Source organism: Dermacentor silvarum, chromosome 10 (assembly GCF_013339745.2).
Source record: "Dermacentor silvarum isolate Dsil-2018 chromosome 10, BIME_Dsil_1.4, whole genome shotgun sequence".
In the NCBI taxonomy this organism is placed as follows: domain Eukaryota; kingdom Metazoa; phylum Arthropoda; class Arachnida; order Ixodida; family Ixodidae; genus Dermacentor; species Dermacentor silvarum.
Genome location: NC_051163.1, coordinates 119,973,888 through 119,993,703, shown reverse-complemented (window position 1 = coordinate 119,993,703; position 19,816 = coordinate 119,973,888).

Below are 19,816 nucleotides of genomic sequence, written 5' to 3'. Positions count from 1 at the left end.
ATCTACCAGATGAGCTCCGTCTGTCTCGGACAGTCTTCTTACCCGAATTTCCAAATGCTGCGTCCGCCTCGGAGCTGAGGCCTATCACCATCTCATCGGTGTTGATCCGGCTGTTTTAGCGCATGCTGCTGGCCAGATTGCAGGAGCAGTACTCCTTTCACCCACTACAAAGTGTTTTTGCTAGAGACAGAGCAGCAGTCCAACCTGCTCCTTCTGCAGGGTCTGATGAAACACGCCAAACGATTTAATAGGCACTTCTATGCCGCCTCATTAGACCTAAAGAAAGCCTTCGACTCCGTTAGCCACCATGCGCTCCTCACTTGCTTGCGTGAGGAAGGGGCGCATGATGATTACGTCATGTCAATTTCGGATCAATACTTCAGCCAGTCTACGATATTCTCGTACAGGGGTAGATCGGATGGAATTAGAGTGTTCGTGGAGAGGGGAATCAAGCAGGGGGACCCTTTGTCTCCATTTTTATTTAACTTAGTGCTTGATCCCCTTCTGCACGATCTGAATTCCTCCGGTTTTGGCTATGACATAGACGGCCAGACGGTATCAGTTTTTGCATATGCCGATGATTTAATACTCATTGCATCCAGCTACGAAGAACTGGTGGGGAACCTGGACGTGGCTCAACGACACTTCAAAAAGATTGGATTGGCTTTAAACCCCCCAAAAAACAAGTATTTTTGGCTGGAGGCACGAGGCCCATCGACTCGAGTGGTTCGATTACGACATTCCCCAGCTTCGGTTGGGGGATGCCGTGATCAGCCCCAAGAGTCGTAATGAACCTATTAGGTATCTAGGCCTCGACCTTTTTGTTAACAAACCTCCGAAGGCTTCAATTACATTGATTGAAAAAGAATTGACACTCAATAATTCGGCCAAATTGAAGCCTTTTCAAAAATTACACTGTATCTCGACCCTATTGGTTCCAAAATTGTTATATGCCACGTCCAGCTCCCTCTCAGTTATGCCTATCACAGCATCCATTTACAGATGCGTGAGGCAAGAAGAAAGTGCTGCACCTACGTATGTCCTTTCCAGATTTCATGATTCATGCCCCTCATCGAGCAGGGTCCTCGGCGTCTTGGAGCTGTCTTGCGTATCGGCCGAGTCACAAGTAAAGTCCTTCGCGAGGCTCCAGCGTCTGGGCTCCCCGATAGTGGACGCCGTTCTGGATGGCGCACTTGACGGCTTCCGGCGGGGACTGGAGGAGAAGATGGGTGTTCCAATGGGAATCGTCGAGTCAACGTCTCTACATAAGGCACTTCGTTCTGCCAGAAAATCGCACCTGGAGGAGGTTAAAAAAATACACCAATAAAACCCTTTTCGCTTTTGAGAATGATCCAGTTGGGAATACGTGGCTCAGGCCGGATGCAAGATTCATGAGTGACGGGGACCGAATAAAGGCCTTACCGCAATCACCCACAAGGAGGCGCTCACTTGCGATGTCAGCATCTGGATGACGTGACCCAGTCAAAAAATCCGTCAAAGCGTTCTTGTCGGAACAACAGCATTCTTGTTTGAAACGACAGAATCCTGTTTGCTGCCTTCCGACACCGACAGCAATGCTGTTTGCAACGACAGCATGTCTGTTTGCAGCCTTCCGACACCGACAGCAATGCTGTTTGCAACGACAGCAAGCCTGTTTGCTGCCTTCCGACATCGACAGCAATGCTGTGTGCACGATTGGCTAGCAGATCGACACTGGCCCCAATATGGCACCCGCGATTAGATGGGCACTGCGAAATGCGTCGCGGCGTCGACGCATGTTAGCTAATGCACGCATTTATGAAGGCACGAGGCGACACCAAGCCACAGGTATTCGATAAAGTGTACCTTCATGAAAGATCGATGCAAGTAGATTGGTATGGTGAGCCATCAATGAAGTAGGAAAGACGTCGCGATGAGTTGCCAAGGAAGCCCTCTCTTCTGCATGGCTCCGGCATTATTTGTAAACGCTGAAAACAGTCGTCCACGCGTGTCAGCTGCGCGAAGGCAAGAGCGAGTCTATTAGTCCATGCGCACATGACCAAAGTTGCCTTCTCAGTTGGCCTGCATGCCGGCATATTTCAGAAGATTTGAGCTACGTGCGCGGCAACTATATGCGAGCACCGGTAAAGAGCGCTGCTTACGCTCCGCGCCGCTAAGACTTCACGCTCTGAGATACTGCATGGAACTGCGCAGATTTCGCATTTGATAAGCGCGTCTTGCCGAGACGCGAGCGACGCGCTATCAAATCGGCTGCAAAACGACGAAGAGGCCAAGTAGACACGCTATCACGCTCCGCTCAGTCAGCTTTGTAGCGGAGCGAGAGATGCGGTCTTCGTTCCGCTGCCGGTATGAGCGTCGTGCGCAAGCGCAATTATATCGTCCCCGCTAAGCGGTTGAGTGGCATTTGCTAGCATATGCCGTTCTGAGCGGGGCGGACAGCAAGCGCTCAGCTAAAACAGCTGATCGTATGCGCGCTCGATGTTATCGGAAGCGTATCAATGTTTCGTTCGGTGCAAGTCGATCACCGCAGGGAGATTGTATTATGCTTAACTTTGATTTCGTGCGTAGCTGTCGTGCCCAGTCTGCGTGTACGGTGCAGCGCATTCAAGCCATTTTACACATATCGTTTTTGTGTATGGATATTCCCCCTCTTGCAAGAATGAATACAAATTTAATTTCATTTTTTTATACATAATAAATCAATCACTTTATTGTTGCATCATAGGTTAATTACACCAGGGTCTCAATGTACAAGACTGCAACACATAGCAGCAGCTGTAGAAAGCATCACACAACACTGCCCAAATGTTTGCAGCTGGAACAGCAAAGATTTATGCCATACATGTTTGTCGTTCATTACAGGCATGAAAAAGTTCGACCACATTGCACAAAAGCAAATCCATAGGAAAAAAGTGCTTGTAAAATGACCATGTCACTTCCTAGCACTGTGCACCATAGCCACCAAGTGAAGCACAGTGCTAATTGCATGACTTAGTATTACAACCATACATACTTCCAGTAAAAGTTCCCTTTGTGCTAGTGTGCAAGACACAGTTGACGGCACCATGAAAAAAACAAACCAAAAATGTGTAGTATACAGGAAGCGAACATTAAAATAACTAACAGAATGAATTTCGATCGCTGCTACAGTCCCGTTTCTAACCCTACAAACGCTTCTAATAGGAGTCAACCCTCTTGGTTTTCTGCCATGCATGCTTTAAGCAAGTCGAGGCTCACAAATGTATGTTACAAAAATGAAGCAGTACTATTTTCTTAATATTTATTTTTTAATATTCTCCCTCACTGTCATTTACACAGCATCCAGTCATGGCCTATTAAACTTTCATACCACAACAGCAGCAAAACAGACAAAAGGCATCTTAAATTTTCTGTGAAGCAGCTGCTTTTGTCCACCAATGCAACAAAGCTATGCTCTCTTCACCAAGGCTGAGAGCACAAGTGGCACGTGGTTAGCAACCAATGAGTAGAACAACCAGTAGACATAAAGCAAGAGCTAAGGCCACTTAACCCTTTCACACGGTTCCTTTCACACCGCGGTCAAACGCCAGCTGCACATTGTGGGGATCGAGGTGCCTTCCCCCCAGCTCGCGCGTGGCGCTTAGCTCGATCCCCGGGAACCGCCGCCGTAACGGCAACATGGCGGACATGGCGAGCGCGCCTGGACTTACTTTCCCGCGCAAACCGTGCTTCTCCCCCCCCCCCCCCCCCCGGGATTGGGCTCGCCCCGCGAGACACGTCACCGGGACGCGCCCTGATTGGCCTCCCGCGCGGCGGCCCCCGGGCACCCTCTCCACCCGAGCTCTCGTGCGCTGAGCGCTTCCTCGCTAGGGTTGCCAGATTGGGCTATTAATAGCCAAATTGGGCTACTTTTTACGCGGCTTGGCGTCGAAAATGCCGACTTGGCTACATGGCTATATTTGGGCTATTTTTGTATTAAGGACTTCCAGGTCCCGGGGACCACGTCAGCACTGACAAAATTTGGGAACGCCGGTTTATGAAAACCCAGAGCTCATTGCTGCTAAAAAGTTACGTAAGCAAGGCTGTGTTTTTAGGCAATGTCGGCGCTGAGTGGATGGCGTTAAGTCATCGCTGCCCTGTTTACGCGTCTTTCCAGGCTAAGCTCTCTTTCTGTTTTGGTTTCGGCGCCATCTGCTGCCGCTTCACGCGTGGTTCAGTAAGAAAACCGTTGTCAAAACTAAGCATGAGCAAGTGAGCGAAATACAGCCGTGCATTTAATAAGGAATGGGAGAAGCAGCCCTCTTTCAAAGGTAAATTTTACTTTATGCGCATATTTGGTTCTAAAAGCGTCTGGTGGTGCGTTGTTTCGGAATGGAGTAAGAAACTCGGCAAATTTACTACTCTATTACAAAATGTCCGAAATTCATTTCGCATTCGAAGGCAACTATTGCATCTGCAAAGCATATAAAACCATTCAAAATTTAAAATATTGCAATTGAGAATGAGGATGTTTTAAGGTAGGGTCAATGTCTTGCGTGAGGCTCCCACATGATCACGAACTCCGGCACAGGCACGAGCGCACTGTCGCACTTCGTACTTGCGGTGGATGCACTTTGTACTCGCTCGTCGTCTGCCGTTATCTCAAGATCGGTAGCCACGGCACCGTCCGCGTGGAGCACCACTGTCCCCTCTTGCCCTTCTGTAGTCTTTGGAAACACACAGATATTGCCGGCCCACCGGCTTTATTAAAGAAATGATAATCGAATGCGCTATAGGATATTTATTGCGTTCCCTTTTTGCAGAAGCAAGAACGCACGTGCGCCATTTTCAGTTAGTGTGACGTAGTGACGGTAACGGAAGGTGCGCCAGCCTGGTCTAACCGAGTGTGTTCGCGAAGAACGGGTTATCAGAGTACGCGGGCTCGTTTCCTTTACTGTTGTCTGCCCCGGCGGGCTGACCACCCATAAAATGAGTATTTTTGGAACATGAGAATGCTTTTACCAGTGATGCTTTCAAAAGTGGTTGTCTGTGACAAAATAACAGGTAACTAACTAAGCAAGAGGTATTTCCTTTGATTGTGATAGCAATTATATGGGCACTCCAAGCGCATTTCTAGCGTGGTCGTCGCTGCAGTGAGGTTGCGTCTAAAATTCAAACACGGTAACATCGTCGCCGCGCTAGTATGTGTTCCCTAGTGGAATTACATTTCTTTGTTTTTGCAATTCACACTGAAGGTACACAGCCCCTCTCAGAAATATTGCAACACACGCATTCGTGCCTACATTCACGGAAACTTACGCTTCAGATTGCACGAAATTTGCTAGGGACTCCCTGCTTAAAATTGCGCAGTTCAACGCTTCGATACTAATACCATCTGGGTTATTGCCAGCGCCGTAATCCAGGTGGCAATTGAAACTGTAAACTTTTATTCACCTCTTCTGCTACGGGCCAGCAGGTCGTTCCGTTTTTGCACTAATGCAGTCACAAATGTCCCTTCTTCGCACGAAGAAAATGCGAGAAGCTTTCAAGTTTTCTCCAGAGTCCAGTGTGCCTCTAAGCGGCAGCATTTGCTAACTCAGCGTCAAGCTGCTTTCGAGAAAAGAAATACAACAGTGTGAAAGAGAGAGAGAGCGGAATAGAAATAACATGCTTATTTTATGACTCAAGCTTAGGAAAGGCATCACTATTCTAAAATGCATTGAGCTCGGGCCGCCTCTTGGGCACTCGATCGTGACCAGCCGAAGCTGATCCTAGAGGCTGGAGCTGACAGTATTTTGCCCGACACTTATAGGAAAATGCCTAGAGTAAAGCGAGGCGTGAACTAAAGTTAGCTCACAACGTGGCTCAGTAAATACTGATAGCGTCATGAATAAATCGGAAACGAAATCCTTCGGCTGGTTGTAACAATAAGTGGTGTCCAAATCCATGTCTGAGTGGCAGCTCTCACTAGAATTTTTTACGCGGATCTTGAGGTCACTGTTGTGCTGGCTGCATACGGCGAAAGTAATTTTGGAGTCGGAAATACGCGGTGAACCATCTGCACCATCTATAAGACACCTGCAGAACATCATCAAACTTTTGGCTATATTTTGGCTACTTTTGGGTCACAAAAAATTTGGGTCTGGCTATCTTTGGGCTACATTTTGAGGTCATTTGGCTATTTTTTGTTGGGGCCATCTGGCAACCCTATTCCTGGCCGCGGCAGAGGCTCACAGGCTCGCAACGAGGTGGTTACATGAGACCTTTGTTCTCGCGACTCCTCGTTATCGCGCTTGGCGGACCGCTACCCGGTTAGCCCTAGCGCAGCGGGCGCGCGTACTCGATCGGTCTTGCGGCAAGCCTTGGCCCGTAAGTGCCGTGACTGTAGCACTGAGCTGTACCTTGGGTGAATAAACCCGAGTTTGTTGGCGATCTGACTCCGGAGCCTTCTCTGCGCCGTGTCGGAGAGTCGACGAACCCTGCCGTAGCGCCTTTGTGCGTTGCGGAGTGGAGGAGCGTCGTGCCCTTTCCTGACCGTCGCTCGTAGGGTAAGCCTTGTGCAAACCCATCTCCACAACATTCAGCCCAAAGCAAGAACAAAACCTATACAAACTGCCACAGGGACACAGTGTAGAGAGCACTCACTGTCGGCCAAGCAGTTTTCTTTTGAAACTTCGGAGGGAACCCTATCTGGACGGAGGGAACAGTGTTGAGAAAGCTAGGGCACAGATTGCGGCTCATTAAAGGTCCTAACAGCTTAGTACGACAACATTGCGATCACATCAAGCCCAGCACTTTGAGGCACAACATATAAGATTGAGCGATATAGGATAACAGCTGTACGCTAACCATGAGCAGCGTGCCACTCCCATGTACATTTGGGATACGAGCAGATAACCCCACGTCATTGGAAGCCGCTCAGGCACACTGGAACCTCTCAGGAAGCTGGAACACCAGTGACCGAGCTTGACATCGGTAGTGTCCCTTATCCTGCAAGTGTGGATACAGAGCGGAACACGACTGCAGCGTCATGACCACAGTGGGAAAATAACGCCCTCGAAATCACTATGGCGACTCCATCCGAGAAGGGAGGGAAGTGTGTACAAGCAACGCACCACCACTCCTCAGTTGGAGGAAGGTTCACCAGTGCAGCAGAAACGGGAAGCGCGACCCCAGCCCGAGTAAAGTTCCAAGAATCCCGTGAGGATCTGTGAAGTGTCAAATCCTTGAAAACCGCCAACTGATGCTTCAAGTGTGGAACAGATGTATTTCTCTTAAGGGACACTGAATACTATCATTCACAAACACCTGATGTTCCGCAGTGTCAGTGCATACTGGATTTCAAGACAACTGGCAGTCTGATTGGCACAGTAGACTGCAAACTAGCATAAAGCTTGAAGAATGTTGTGACAGGAAAGGTTTTGTGACAGGTTTATTTGCCAGGTCATCACCTATGACAAGATGTGGGTGAATCATTTATAAAAGTTACACTTGACTAAACAATGAACACATATCGAAGCTTCCCAACACAAGAAGTTTCGAGCAACTCAGTCGGCAGGTGAAGTCATGGTCATGGGTTTTTGCGCGGATAGATGTAGTATCATTTGATTTCCTCCATAGTAGTGAGACTAGCTGTGCAAGTACAGGAGTAGTGAGCAAGTACAGCTGTGAGGTTCTTCAACGTGTAGACAGTGCACTTAGGAAGAAACGGCCCTGCTTAAATACCATGGGGGTTCTCTTCATCCAGGAAAATATGTGTGCACATGCAGTGCACCACACAGTGGGCACTTTACAAATAATCTTGGATGAGAGGTGCTGCCGCATCTGCTATAAAAGCCCAACTTCACTCCAAGACTCATTTCATTGGGCCACTAGGATAATGAAATACAGTAGGCTGTCCATGCATGGCTGCAACATAAAAGAAATCTTTCTACGCTGCTGGCATCCTTGTACTGCCAAGATGAAAAGGGATTACCTGGAAAAATGAGATCACTTCCATGCATGTAAACATGTTTCATAATCCTAAAAAATAAAAAGTCAGAGCTTGACTTCAGCACCTCTCATGCGCTCAACAACATAATTAGATCAACTGATGCATTAGTCTTCGTGACTTGATGAATGAGTTTGAGCTTCAGTCCACTGCAACACTTTTGGTGATAGCCATGCACTTCGCTCAGACAAAGCAGTTGCCCCAGAAAGATCGATCATAATTTTTCAGTTAAAGCCTATATTTTGAAGAAAGTACATACGGTTATATTATAGCAGCCTGCTACAGTTCGACGGATGGCACAATTCGTAATTCATAAATACAACTACTCTACCTTAATATTGACTCTATAACTGTGATGTGTGGTGCGCGACATGGTGCAGTGATGATGATGATGATGATGTATAGTGTTTACTGGCGCAAGGGCCAAGTATGGCCAAAGAGCGCCAAGAAATGGTAAAGAGTGATCGATGGATGATTAGCGCTGAGTAGATGTATCACGGCTGTATATGGGCCTAAAACTGGTCGCTGTATAGATGCGTAAACCATGTACTCGGAATAAAACTATAACAACAACTATTGTTAGATGTGCTTTGTATATAAATGACATGTTTAAAACACTCAGTTATTAGTTATTTCCAAGCAGCACTACTGCCTCACCAGGACCCTTGTGCGCAAGGGCCTGGAGGCGTGTGCTATATATACTAATGCCGCAACATAGGCCTCTATAGCGAGGCCGTGCTACGGGTCACATGGGTGTAAAACATTTAGTATGCGAATATCGTTTAAAAAGCCTAGCAATGATTTTGTGTCAAAGAGTGAGTCTTTGCCAAGGAATAATGCCGGGTGTAATGGAATATGTCGTCTGTATGCTAATGGAAAGAACTTTTTTCTTTGCTCTTCTACCTCCCGGCATTCAAGCAGGACGTGGAGCACAGTTAGCGTTTCGCCACATTTCCCACAGGCAGGGGGATCACTGTTTGTTAAAAGATAAGAATGTGTGCCATACGTGTGGCCTATTCGAAGTCGACAGAGAGTGACCTCTGTTCGTCGTGTTTTTGTTGTAGGTGGCCAACTTCCTAAATGAGGTTTTATTAGATGAAGCTTGTTTGACTGCTTTGTGTCCCACAAACGTTGCCAATAGCACCTCAGTTTTTTCCGCAGAAATGGTTTCAAGTCTATGGCAGGAATAGCGATGGAAGTGTTAGCACTTGGTTCTGTGGATGTGGCCATTTTGTCGGCAAGCGTGTTGCCTTCAATGCCTCTATGCCCAGGGACCCAGCATATTGTGATATGTCGGGAAAAGTAAGCTTTGCATAGAGCCGAGTAAAGTTCTGCAATTATAGGATTTTTATGTTTCCGTAGCGACGATAGGGCTTTAACGACGCTTAAAGAGTCAGTATAAATGACTGCGTTGCGAATCTGTGTATTATCGATGTACTTTACAGCCAAGAGGAGTGCATAAGCCTCAGCTGTAAAAATACTTGTTTCTGGGTGTAGAGCGACGGATTCCGCAAACGATGGACCCACCGCTGCACTACAGACACCGGCATGCGACTTTGAGGCGTCCGTGTAGAATTCTGGGCAAGAGTATTTTGCCTGAATTTCTAGGAAGTGCGCTCGGATGTGTGCGTCGGGGGCATGTTTTGTGACTTCTACAAAAGACAAGTCACAATCTATCTGCCGCCACTGCCACGGCGGTAATAGCTTTGTTGGGGCCATTAAGTTATGTTCAAGGAGTGGGACACTCATTTCATTACTGAGATTCCTCACGCGCAGAGAAAAAGGCCGTTTCATTGCAGGTCGGTTGTGGAAAAGGGTGGCACTGGTCATATCATTTATTGTTAAATAAGTTGGGTGTTCATTGTTCGCATGTGTTTTCAGAAAATACATGAAACTAGTGTACGACCTTTGGAGATGCAGTGACCATTCATTAGACTCTACGTAGAGGCTCTCTACAGGACTTGTCCTGAAGGCACCGGTCGCCAGGCGGATACCTAGATGATGAACAGGGTCAAGCATCTTCAAGGCGCTTGGACTGGCAGATTGATATGCTATGGCCCCATAGTCTAAGCGTGTACGTATAAGACTTTTGTACACGTTTATCAGGCACTTCTTGTCACTGCCCCATGTTGTATGTGACAAAATTTTGAGCAGGTTCATTGTTTTTAGGCATTTCTCTTTGAGGCGCTTTTGTGTGGAATGAAGGTTAGTTTCGAGTCTAATATGACGCCTAAAAATTTATGTTGTGTGGAAACTGGTATGTGTTGTCTGTGTAGTTCTACATTGGGCTCTGCAAATAGGCCTCTTTTTTGTGTGAAAAGGACACAAGAGCTTTTAAGGGGATTGAGTTTAAAGCCATTTTCATCTGCCCATTTACACACTTTGTTCAAGCCGAGCTGGACATGCCGCTCACAAATTGCAAGGTTGCATGACTTGAAACCTAACTGCACGTCATCTACGTATACCGAATAAAACATACCCTGTGGTATAGATAAGCTCAAGGAATTCATTTTGACGATAAAAAGGGTACAGCTTAGTACCCCACCTTGCGGCACCCCAGTTTCTTGTGTAAATGGCCTGGATAGAGCATTGCCAACCCTAACACGAAAAGTACGGTGTGATAAGTAACTTTCGATTACATTAAGCATATTGCCTCGAACACCCATTTCCGATAGGTCTCGCAAAATCCCATATCGCCAGGTTGTGTCATATGCCTTTTCCATGTCTAGGAAAACAGAAAGAAAGAACTGCTTATGGACATAGGCGTCTCGAATGTTTGCCTCAATGCGCACGAGATGGTCAGCAGTCGACCGACCCTCTCTGAAGCCACATTGATAGGGGTCAAGAATTTTCTTCGATTCAAGGAAATGTAAAATACGACGGTTTATCATTTTCTCAAAAAGTTTGCATAAGCAACTTGTGAGGGCTATTGGACGGTAACTTGAAACGTCGGATGGGTCTTTACCCTGTTTCAAGACCGGGACTACAATAGATTCTTTCCATGAGGATGGGAGATATCCGGCAGCCCAGATAGAGTTGAAAAGTGCCAGAAGTGTCATCTGTGTGTCGGTGTGTAGGTTTTTGATCATTTCATACATGATTCTGTCAAATCCTGGTGCGGAGCTCATACATGTGCTCAAGGCAGCTCTAAGCTCGGCAATATTAAATGGACAGTTGTGGAGAAGATTTGGTCTGCATTTACGGTCTATTGGCTTACGTTCTGCTACTTTCTTGTATTTAAGGAATGATTCTGAGTAGTTTAGGGGGCTTGATACACGCTCGAAGTGTAAGCCAAGGGCATTGGCCTGGTCTTCCAAGGTATGCCCTTGGTCATCGACCAAAGGTAATTGGTAGGTCTGCTGCCCTTTTAGCCTTCTCAGCCCATTCCATACTTTAGCCTCCTGGGTGTAGGAATTGATGCCTGAGAGAAACCTCTCCCAGCTTGCTCTCCTGGCCTGCCGTCTCGTGCGCCTTCCTTGTGACTTTATATGTTTAAATGCAATGAGATTTTCCGCCGTTGGATATCGGCGCAGTCTACCCCATGCCTTATTTTGCCTCTTTCGTGCATCTCTACAGTCTTCATTCCACCAAGGAACACGCCTCTTACATGATTGGCCGTTTGTTTGTGGAATGAACTTTTCAGCTGCACCAATAATAAAAGCAGTAAAATATGCTACGGCATCGTCTATGCTAAAATCTCGTATAAAATCTTGTGATAAGTAAGTAGATTCTTTAAAATGCTTCCAATCAGCCGAGTTAAGTTTCCAACGGGGGACATGTGGTGGAATGTCGTGTTGTGTTAGTAGGTTAAGAGTAATCGGGAAGTGGTCACTCCCAAACGGATTTTGTATTACATGCCATTCTAAGTAAGGAAGAAGTGTAGAAGATCCAAGTGCTAAATCTATCGATGAATATGAATTATGCGCAATATTGTAGTAAGTAGGTGCCTTCTTATTAAATAGGCATACACCAGAAGTCACAAGAAAGCTTTCGATAATTCGACCCCTCAAATCAGTCCGGGAGTCTCCCCAGAGAGTGTTATGAGCATTAAAGTCACCGGCGATAAGAAAGGGTTCAGGAAGTTGTTTAATAAGGTCATAGAATTCTGTTTTGCTCAGGTGATAATTCGGAGGTATGTAGATGGAACAGACGGCAACCAATTTGTTAAAAAGAATTGCTCGCACTGCAACTGCCTCGAGGCAAGTCTGAAGGGGCAAGTGTTGGCAAGCAACAGTCTTGTCGACAACTATAGCTACACCACCGGATGAGGTGTTAGCCTCGTCACGGTCCTTGCGAAAAATAGCATATGACCTGAGAAAATTTGTCTGTGTAGCTTTTAAATGTGTTTCCTGTGCACACAGTACCTTTGGGTTAAGTTTGCGTAAGAGTTCTGTTATGTCATCAAGATTGTGGAGAAGACCTCTCACATTCCACTGTATAATTTGTGTATCCATTTTGATATAGTTGTGTACTGTGTGTTCTGGAAAGAAAAGATTAGCTCACAGAGCCCTTTCCGGGCGCCGTGATGCGCTGTTTTTCTTGTTTGGAGCGATCGCGAGACTCTCGCGGCTCCTTAGGCGCAAGTGGCGCCGTCTGGCTGGTTGTGGTGTCCATAGCCTCTTGCGAGGCGCTGGACACGCGCTCTTGCGAGCGGTTGGTTTGGCGCGAAGGCCTCGCCTCGAGGGACGAAGCCCTGGAGGCCACCAGCCCGGAGGTCGATGGCCCCTTCTGACTTGGCGGAGCAGCGCTAGCTGCATCCGCCGAGGGGGCGGATGGCGTCACTGCCGGCTCACTGTGTGTGGGTCGGACAGCCGCCGGAAGCCGTTGCGACGCTGCCCCCTGACGCGCCACTTCGGCAAAGCTGCTCTTCGGTAGGTATGACACCCGCCTGCGTGCCTCCTTGAATGAGATATTTTCTTTTACTTTGATTGTCACAATTTCTTTTTCTTTTTTCCAAGACGGGCACGACCGCGAGTATGCGGCATGCTCGCCATCACAGTTGACACAGTGTGGAGTGTTCTGGCATGTTTCAGAGGAATGTTCATTGTCACTACCAGGCGCGTAGCCAGGGGGGGGGCTGATGGGGCTTCAGCCCCCCCCGAAATTTTTTCGTGCCGGCATGCACCGCCGACCAAAACTACCACCGACGCCGGGAATAATAATAATAATAATAATAATAATAATAATAATAATAATAATAATAATAATAATAATAATAATTTACTTCCCATGAAAAGAATATGGGGTTCTGGATAAAAAGTTGCACGCAGGCAACTTGACCAGCCCAAAAACCCATCAAAGGCAACAGAGGGCGTCGGGCGCTCACATGTGAGTAAGCAGATGGGAAGGTGTCAATTAAAAAAAAATGTGTATACGAGACAGGTAGTAATACACTTCAATAATTAGAAAAACAAGTAGTCTGCATTAACAAGGAAATATTGAATTTATACTTGAGCATGATACATTACATAAAAAAGTCTTATTATACGAAAACAGAAAAAAAAATAGAAAAAAAACTTAACATAGCAGTATATTCAGTGAAGCATAAACTAAAGCAAATAAAGGGAGGAAAAGTCATACAGTATAGCATATGAACAAACTCATTAAACAAAAAGGATTAGTTTGACTGAAAGTAGTTGTGCAGGCTGCATAAGGACAGAAGGTCTATTTCTCGTAAGGCGAGGTTATTGAGTAAAGCCGGAAGTGTATGTTGAAGAATTTATTGACCATAATTCGTTCTTGAGTGCAGAATGTTTAATTGTTCAGGTATCCTAGTGTCGTAGGCTGCGACATGTTCGTGTACGCGAGCTATGTTCAATCATTCTGCATTCTGTCTACAATGTCTTTTTCACGCTCGAAAGATATTTCGGCACGAACATTGTGAACTCGGGCTGGATTTCGTGGCACCTGTGGTGGATTTCGTGGCACCTCGGGTCACGTAACGCAAGGAGCCCTATCCGAGCACAAACTTTCAATGGCTTTTCGATAGCGAGCGGGCGCGTTGCGGCATCTCGAAGCGGCCGCGGAATCTACGGAGAGCATAGATTTCAATTCCGAAATTTTATGGGTGTTAAGTTCTCATAAACTTTTGACGCGAAAGGTGCACTGACATTTCCAAAGGCGCGCTTTAAAATATTTTCAAGTATGGAACTTTATGGGGTTAATGCTGTTATAAACTTGGACCAACATGCGTGCACTCGAGCCCTCGTGTCCAAGCCGTTCCAGAAATGAATGCACGCGCTCGCAATCTTCCACACACACAAAAATACTAAATATTACCGTGAATTTGAGCTAGCAGCTGATAATTTTCTCCAAACATTTTCAGGACGCGTGCCCAATGTGATCGATCAGCTGGACAAGGGCAGGCAAAGTAAAATTTGAGAAAACAGGAGAAAGGAAATGGCCTATTATTGAGGAAATTCTTGTTGCGGGCTACAAGTTCTGGCTCTCGTTGGCCACAGGGACAGTGGCCCTATGGATTCAAGCATAGCCCCCCCCCCCCCCCCCCGGAAAATACAGGTATTTTCAAAGCGCTTCTTCGCATGTGAGCTGATTGGGGAGATAGATATCTGAAGAACCATTTGGAAAGTTGCCCCAGTAATGGCTCGTATTTAAGCCCAGATGCACAAAACCAAATTATAGAAATTTGAGACGAAATTATCAAAGAAAGCCTAGTTGCAAAAGCAGGCTGCTTCTCCGTATTTGCTGACGAAACGACGGACATCGCCGGAATCGAACAGCCTAATGTTTGTGCAAAGTACCTAAGCAAGGATGCCAACGACATCGAGGGAGTGTTTTAGGTTTTAGCACCGGAATAGATGCCCATCTCTCATTGCGACTGCAGGTTCTATGTAAATGTGTACAAACTGTTCCAGATTCTAGTCACCCTTCCAGTGACCACTGCCAGCGCAGAGAGAATATTTTTTAACGAGAGTTTATTAAAAAAACTACTTGCGCTCTACAATGTCTGTGGAACGCATGGTTAGACTGGTGCTTCTATACACCCACAGAGACGTCGCCATCAACGTGTCCGAAGTCATTGACCGCTTCGCTCAACTTCCCCGCCGAGAGAAGTTTGTGCTTTAGATAGCGAAGCAGCAAAAATAAATGCAAGTAAAAAGCTCTATTCCTTCAGGTCCATAAGCTCGCAATTCGTTAGCTTTTAAAACTGCAGAAATTTTAGCTGTTTATTCTAGCAGTTAGCATCATGATCAAAATTATCGATCATGTGAATACGAAATTTACGAGGACATCAATAACCAATTTTGACCGACCTTGCTCATTGAAAGCCCGGCCCACGATGCGTTTGCCAAAAACACACTGGGATATTGGGTAGTTCAACTTGCCGCATAATCTGTGGCTTTCGTTTGTCCTTTTCTTTCCTTTTTAGCTACCTGCTTTTATTTCTTTTTTGAAACGAAGCAAAACCCTCCTTTAATTTTGGGTCCAGAATAATTGTTGCCGCTGTGCAGGAAGTTAAATTACACATTTTCATACTGATTTCTGCATTATTCATCTATTATTCTACCTGTATGGTGCTGTAGCGACCACTGCATGGCCCGAGTACATATCACGATGTCTGCGCGATCGTGGTTTTGTTCTTGCCAAGATCATCTGTATTTCTGTGCGCAAAGTTTACTATGTCTGACTCCGCAACGTGTTTATTTGTCTTGTTTGACGCATAATATACAGTGACGTTTGCCTAAATACGTAGACTTATTGGAGACTTAGACGAACATTTAAATATCTTCTTGCGAGGTGTTCGGTATACAAGCAGTGAACTTTGTTCCTAGCGACTCTTTTTTGCCCTTAGCGAGTTCTATCTTCGCATTTGTATATTACATTCTATCTTCGCATTTCTAATGTATATTTTGCGGAACTCCTACTTTTATGTGACTTCCACAGATACGAAGATGAGGACAATAATTAAAACGGACACCGACCACGAAAGTTGAAAAAATACAATAAGACGTTTCGGCTCCCGCACGGGAGCCTTGTTCACAATGAAATTGAAAGCGGAAATGGTATGGTTATGTAGGCTTTAAGATGTGACGTAAGCAATGTGTGTACACGTGGGGAAAGTTGCCGTCGTTGCGATTAAGTGTGTGTTCGGTGGTCTGAATTGTCAGGGATTCAAGCAAAAGCCGAGAAGTCCAGTTCTTTTCTTTTTCTATTATCTTTGCGTTGTCCCAGTCTATTTCATGACGAGTCGCTTCTGCGTGTTCGGCCAGAGCATTTGTAGTTACGTTCTTCTTTCTTACATCATACATGTGTTGCTTGAGTCTTTGCGGAAAATTGCCTGTCTCGCCGACGTAACTTCGATCGCAGTCTGCGCATGGGATGCTGTAGACAACACCTGGGAATTTTTCTTTTGGTAGCTTGTCTTTTATGTTTACAAGGGAGTGTCTCAGCTTTTTTGTAGGATACGAAGATGAGAGGATTGCCCTTCGGACGGCTTTGGGGCACTTAGACGACAGGCCTTTTACGGAGGAAAAGATCTTGGGCGCGTGGCCTCGTGCGTCTGCTATGTGCAGGGCTACAAAGGCGCTGCTGTGTTTTTTGAAGTGCACAAGCCTGTATGACCGCCTGTGACGAAACTCAGCGATGAACGCTTAACTGTAAATGTGCAACGTGTGAACTGTGAAATTCTCTCTTCCTTATCTTTCAATCCCTTCTCGCCCTTCCCCCGTGCAGGGTAGCCTACCGGGCTCAGCATGGTTAACCTCCCTGCCTTTCCCTTATGACTTCTCTCTCTCCTACTTTTTATTTGTACTCACTGTTGCGAGTATCATCTCGGTGTAATTACAATACACGACCGGTAACAGCTGCTCCTGCGCAATCTATTGCAACGAGGGACAGCGTCATTGAGGTTTTTTCTTTGGCGTTGCATATGTGCAAAAATGTAAATAAGGTTCTTGAATGACGAAGATTCATCAAAATATTTGTCCTCAACTTATTCATTAGATGGCCTTTACGTTCTTCATATCAGCTGTATACACTGCTTTGCTGGTTTCGAACTCATATAGTTCTAATGTCCGTGTGATGTTTTCTTTCCTTATTAAATACACACAAAAAAAAAAACGCAGCCGCATTGATATCAGTTATTTCTGCCAGAATTTTTAGGACATACGAACGTATTCTTTTCTGAAAAAATACATATTTTATTTGACAGTGCGTAGCGTTCAATAATTCGTTTGCAGCATCTAACATACAATGGCATTGGCAATGCAGTTATTATTCATGTATTTGATCCCTCGACAAATTCTATAAGGAGGAGGCCGCGCTGCAACCTCAGCCCCCCCCGAACAAAATTTCTGGCTACGCCACTGGTCACTACACTTGGCACAAGTCGGCCGGCCTCGACAGTTCTGCGAACTGTGACCGAACCTTTGGCACTTGAAGCATCTGAGAGGATTTGGCACATATGGTCTAACTCGAATCTTGAGGTACCCGGTCTCGATGGACTCGGGCAAGACACTTGAGTCGAAAGTAAGTATTAGGTGTTTGGTCTGAATTTCTTTTCCATCTCGCCTCATCTTAATTCTTTTGACACTGATGACGTTCTGATCACTCCAGCCCTCCAGGAGTTCAGCCTCAGATAGCTCCAACAAATCACCATCGGATACGACGCCGCGGGTGGTATTCATGGTACGGTGTGGGGTTGTTGTTACTGGAACATCCCCAAAGGACACTAGATTTGGCAGTTTTTCATATTGTTTCTGATCACGGAGCTCGAGTAGCAGATCACCACTGGCCATTTTCGATGCTTTGTAACCCGGACCGAAAACTTCGGTTAGAGATTTCGAGACGACGAAGGGTGAGATAATTCTCACCGTCTTTTCAAGTTTGTTAGAGTGGATGACGTGAAAGCGTGGAAAGTTCTTTGTTCGGTTGCCATAAAATTGAAAAATGTCTTCGGTGCGCCCTCGTTTGTGAGAGCGATCAGGGAGTCGGGGGAATGACGATAAAGCCATAAGGTAATAATGATTTCGGTAACTATGCCAGCCGCCCACCACCGAGCCCAACAAGGGGACGCTACGAGACCCGAAGGAGACGCAGACGCCAGCTGTACATAGCCACTATAACCTAATATAATAGACCCAAGGTTGGATAGATTACACCAGGTTAACCCTTGCTGCCTGGAAAATTGGAAGTAAAACGAAGCGAAGAGAAGACAGGAGAGATGGAAAGTGAGAGAGAAAGACGAAGGTTGGAGGGAGAAAGACAGGAAAAGGCAACTACCGATTTCCCCCGGGTGGGTCAGCCCGGGGGTGCCGTCTACGTGAAGCCGAGGCCAAAGGGGTGTGTTGCCTCCGCCGAGGGGCCATAAAGGTCCAAGCACTCAGCATTGGCTCAACCCCCAGGATCCCCTTTTCCCCGGACACGGCTAAGCCACGCACGGTTAAGCGTGGGAGGGTCCGACCCCCATGTGCTCGGGTCCGTGGTGTCGCAGCCCACCAAACGCCTGCTTACGCAGGCGCCCCTGCGGGGGACATGGTGCAGTGGTGCGCGACGGTGATATTTGTGGTGTGCGACAAGGTGCGGCGCATTTCAAACAAGCAGACGACAAGGAGAGCGCGCGCCGCTCTACCGCAGCCGCTAACGGAAATGACCAAGAAGATGGAAAAGAACAAGGTCTCTTGGAACGCCGAAAGAGAAGCCGCCTTTGACACGCTCAAACAGGCGCTAGCGTCCGGACCCATAGTGAAGGCTCCAGATCTTAAACGCGGGTTTATACTCCGCAGTGACGCCTCCGACACTTGCATCGGCGCAGTCCTTATGCAGGAACACAATCAAGTTTTGCACCCCGTATCATATGCTAGCCGTCAGCTATTGCATCGAGAGCAAAACTACTCAGCAATTGAGCGCGAGTGCTTGGCATTAGTTTGGGCTATAGAAAGGTTCCACATATTTTTATACGGAACACACTTTATAGTTCTAACTGATCACCAACCATTGCAATATTTGTGATGAGCAAAGCACCTTAATAGCAGGGTATTGCGATGGAGTTTAGCTCTACAAGAATATACCTTTCATGTAGAACATATCAAGGGATCCGAAAATGTTGGGGCGGATTACATGAGTAGAATACAGGGGGGACTACAACCCGACGCCTCTTGATCTTGCAGTTACTCAAGCAATGTCGTATCATCGCAGTACCATGCTACTAGTCTTTAATGTCACATTTTTTTTGTTGTGCTTTGTCTGAATCAGTGTTATTTTTTTTCCTTTATGTATAAATGTGTTTGCTACGTGAACTATCCCATAAATAGTGCAAACTCGTGAACGGACAATAACTGTGGTGTTCCGAGCATACGGGAAATGTGTCCCGCACTAAGCGGCAGTTTTCCTTCAGAAAACTTTGTGATAAACAGGTTCTTTTGTCTAATATTTGACGGTTCTATGAGGCGAAGCCTCCCAGAACCCAATCGAGGACAAAGCCGTTTGTGGAACGCACACACAAAACGTTTAATGTAACTAGAACGAGAAAAAAAAACCCATAAAATAAACACTCAAAAAGAACTCATAATACAACACACATGTGGCTAGAACTCTTACTGATGTCGGGCAAGTTCGGGCAGGCTGCGGGTGTGAGTATGCACTAGAGTCTCGATGCGGCGAAGCGGAGACGACGATAGAAGCGTTGTTTGTCTCACCAAAAGGTCGCTGTCGGAACGTCGTACAAGCTACCAGAGCGTGGCAGCTCTGGCTCGGTGGGAGAAGACAGGCGGCTCGGCAGCACGGGTTGACGGCGGCGGCGTCCTGGCCGGGCAGCTGGTCGTAGAGCTCGGGCCTGTAGCCCGACAGCTCTCGTTCTGCCCACGGGCACAGTCGCTTGCCGGCCTCGGGCAGCTGTTTACGATCAGG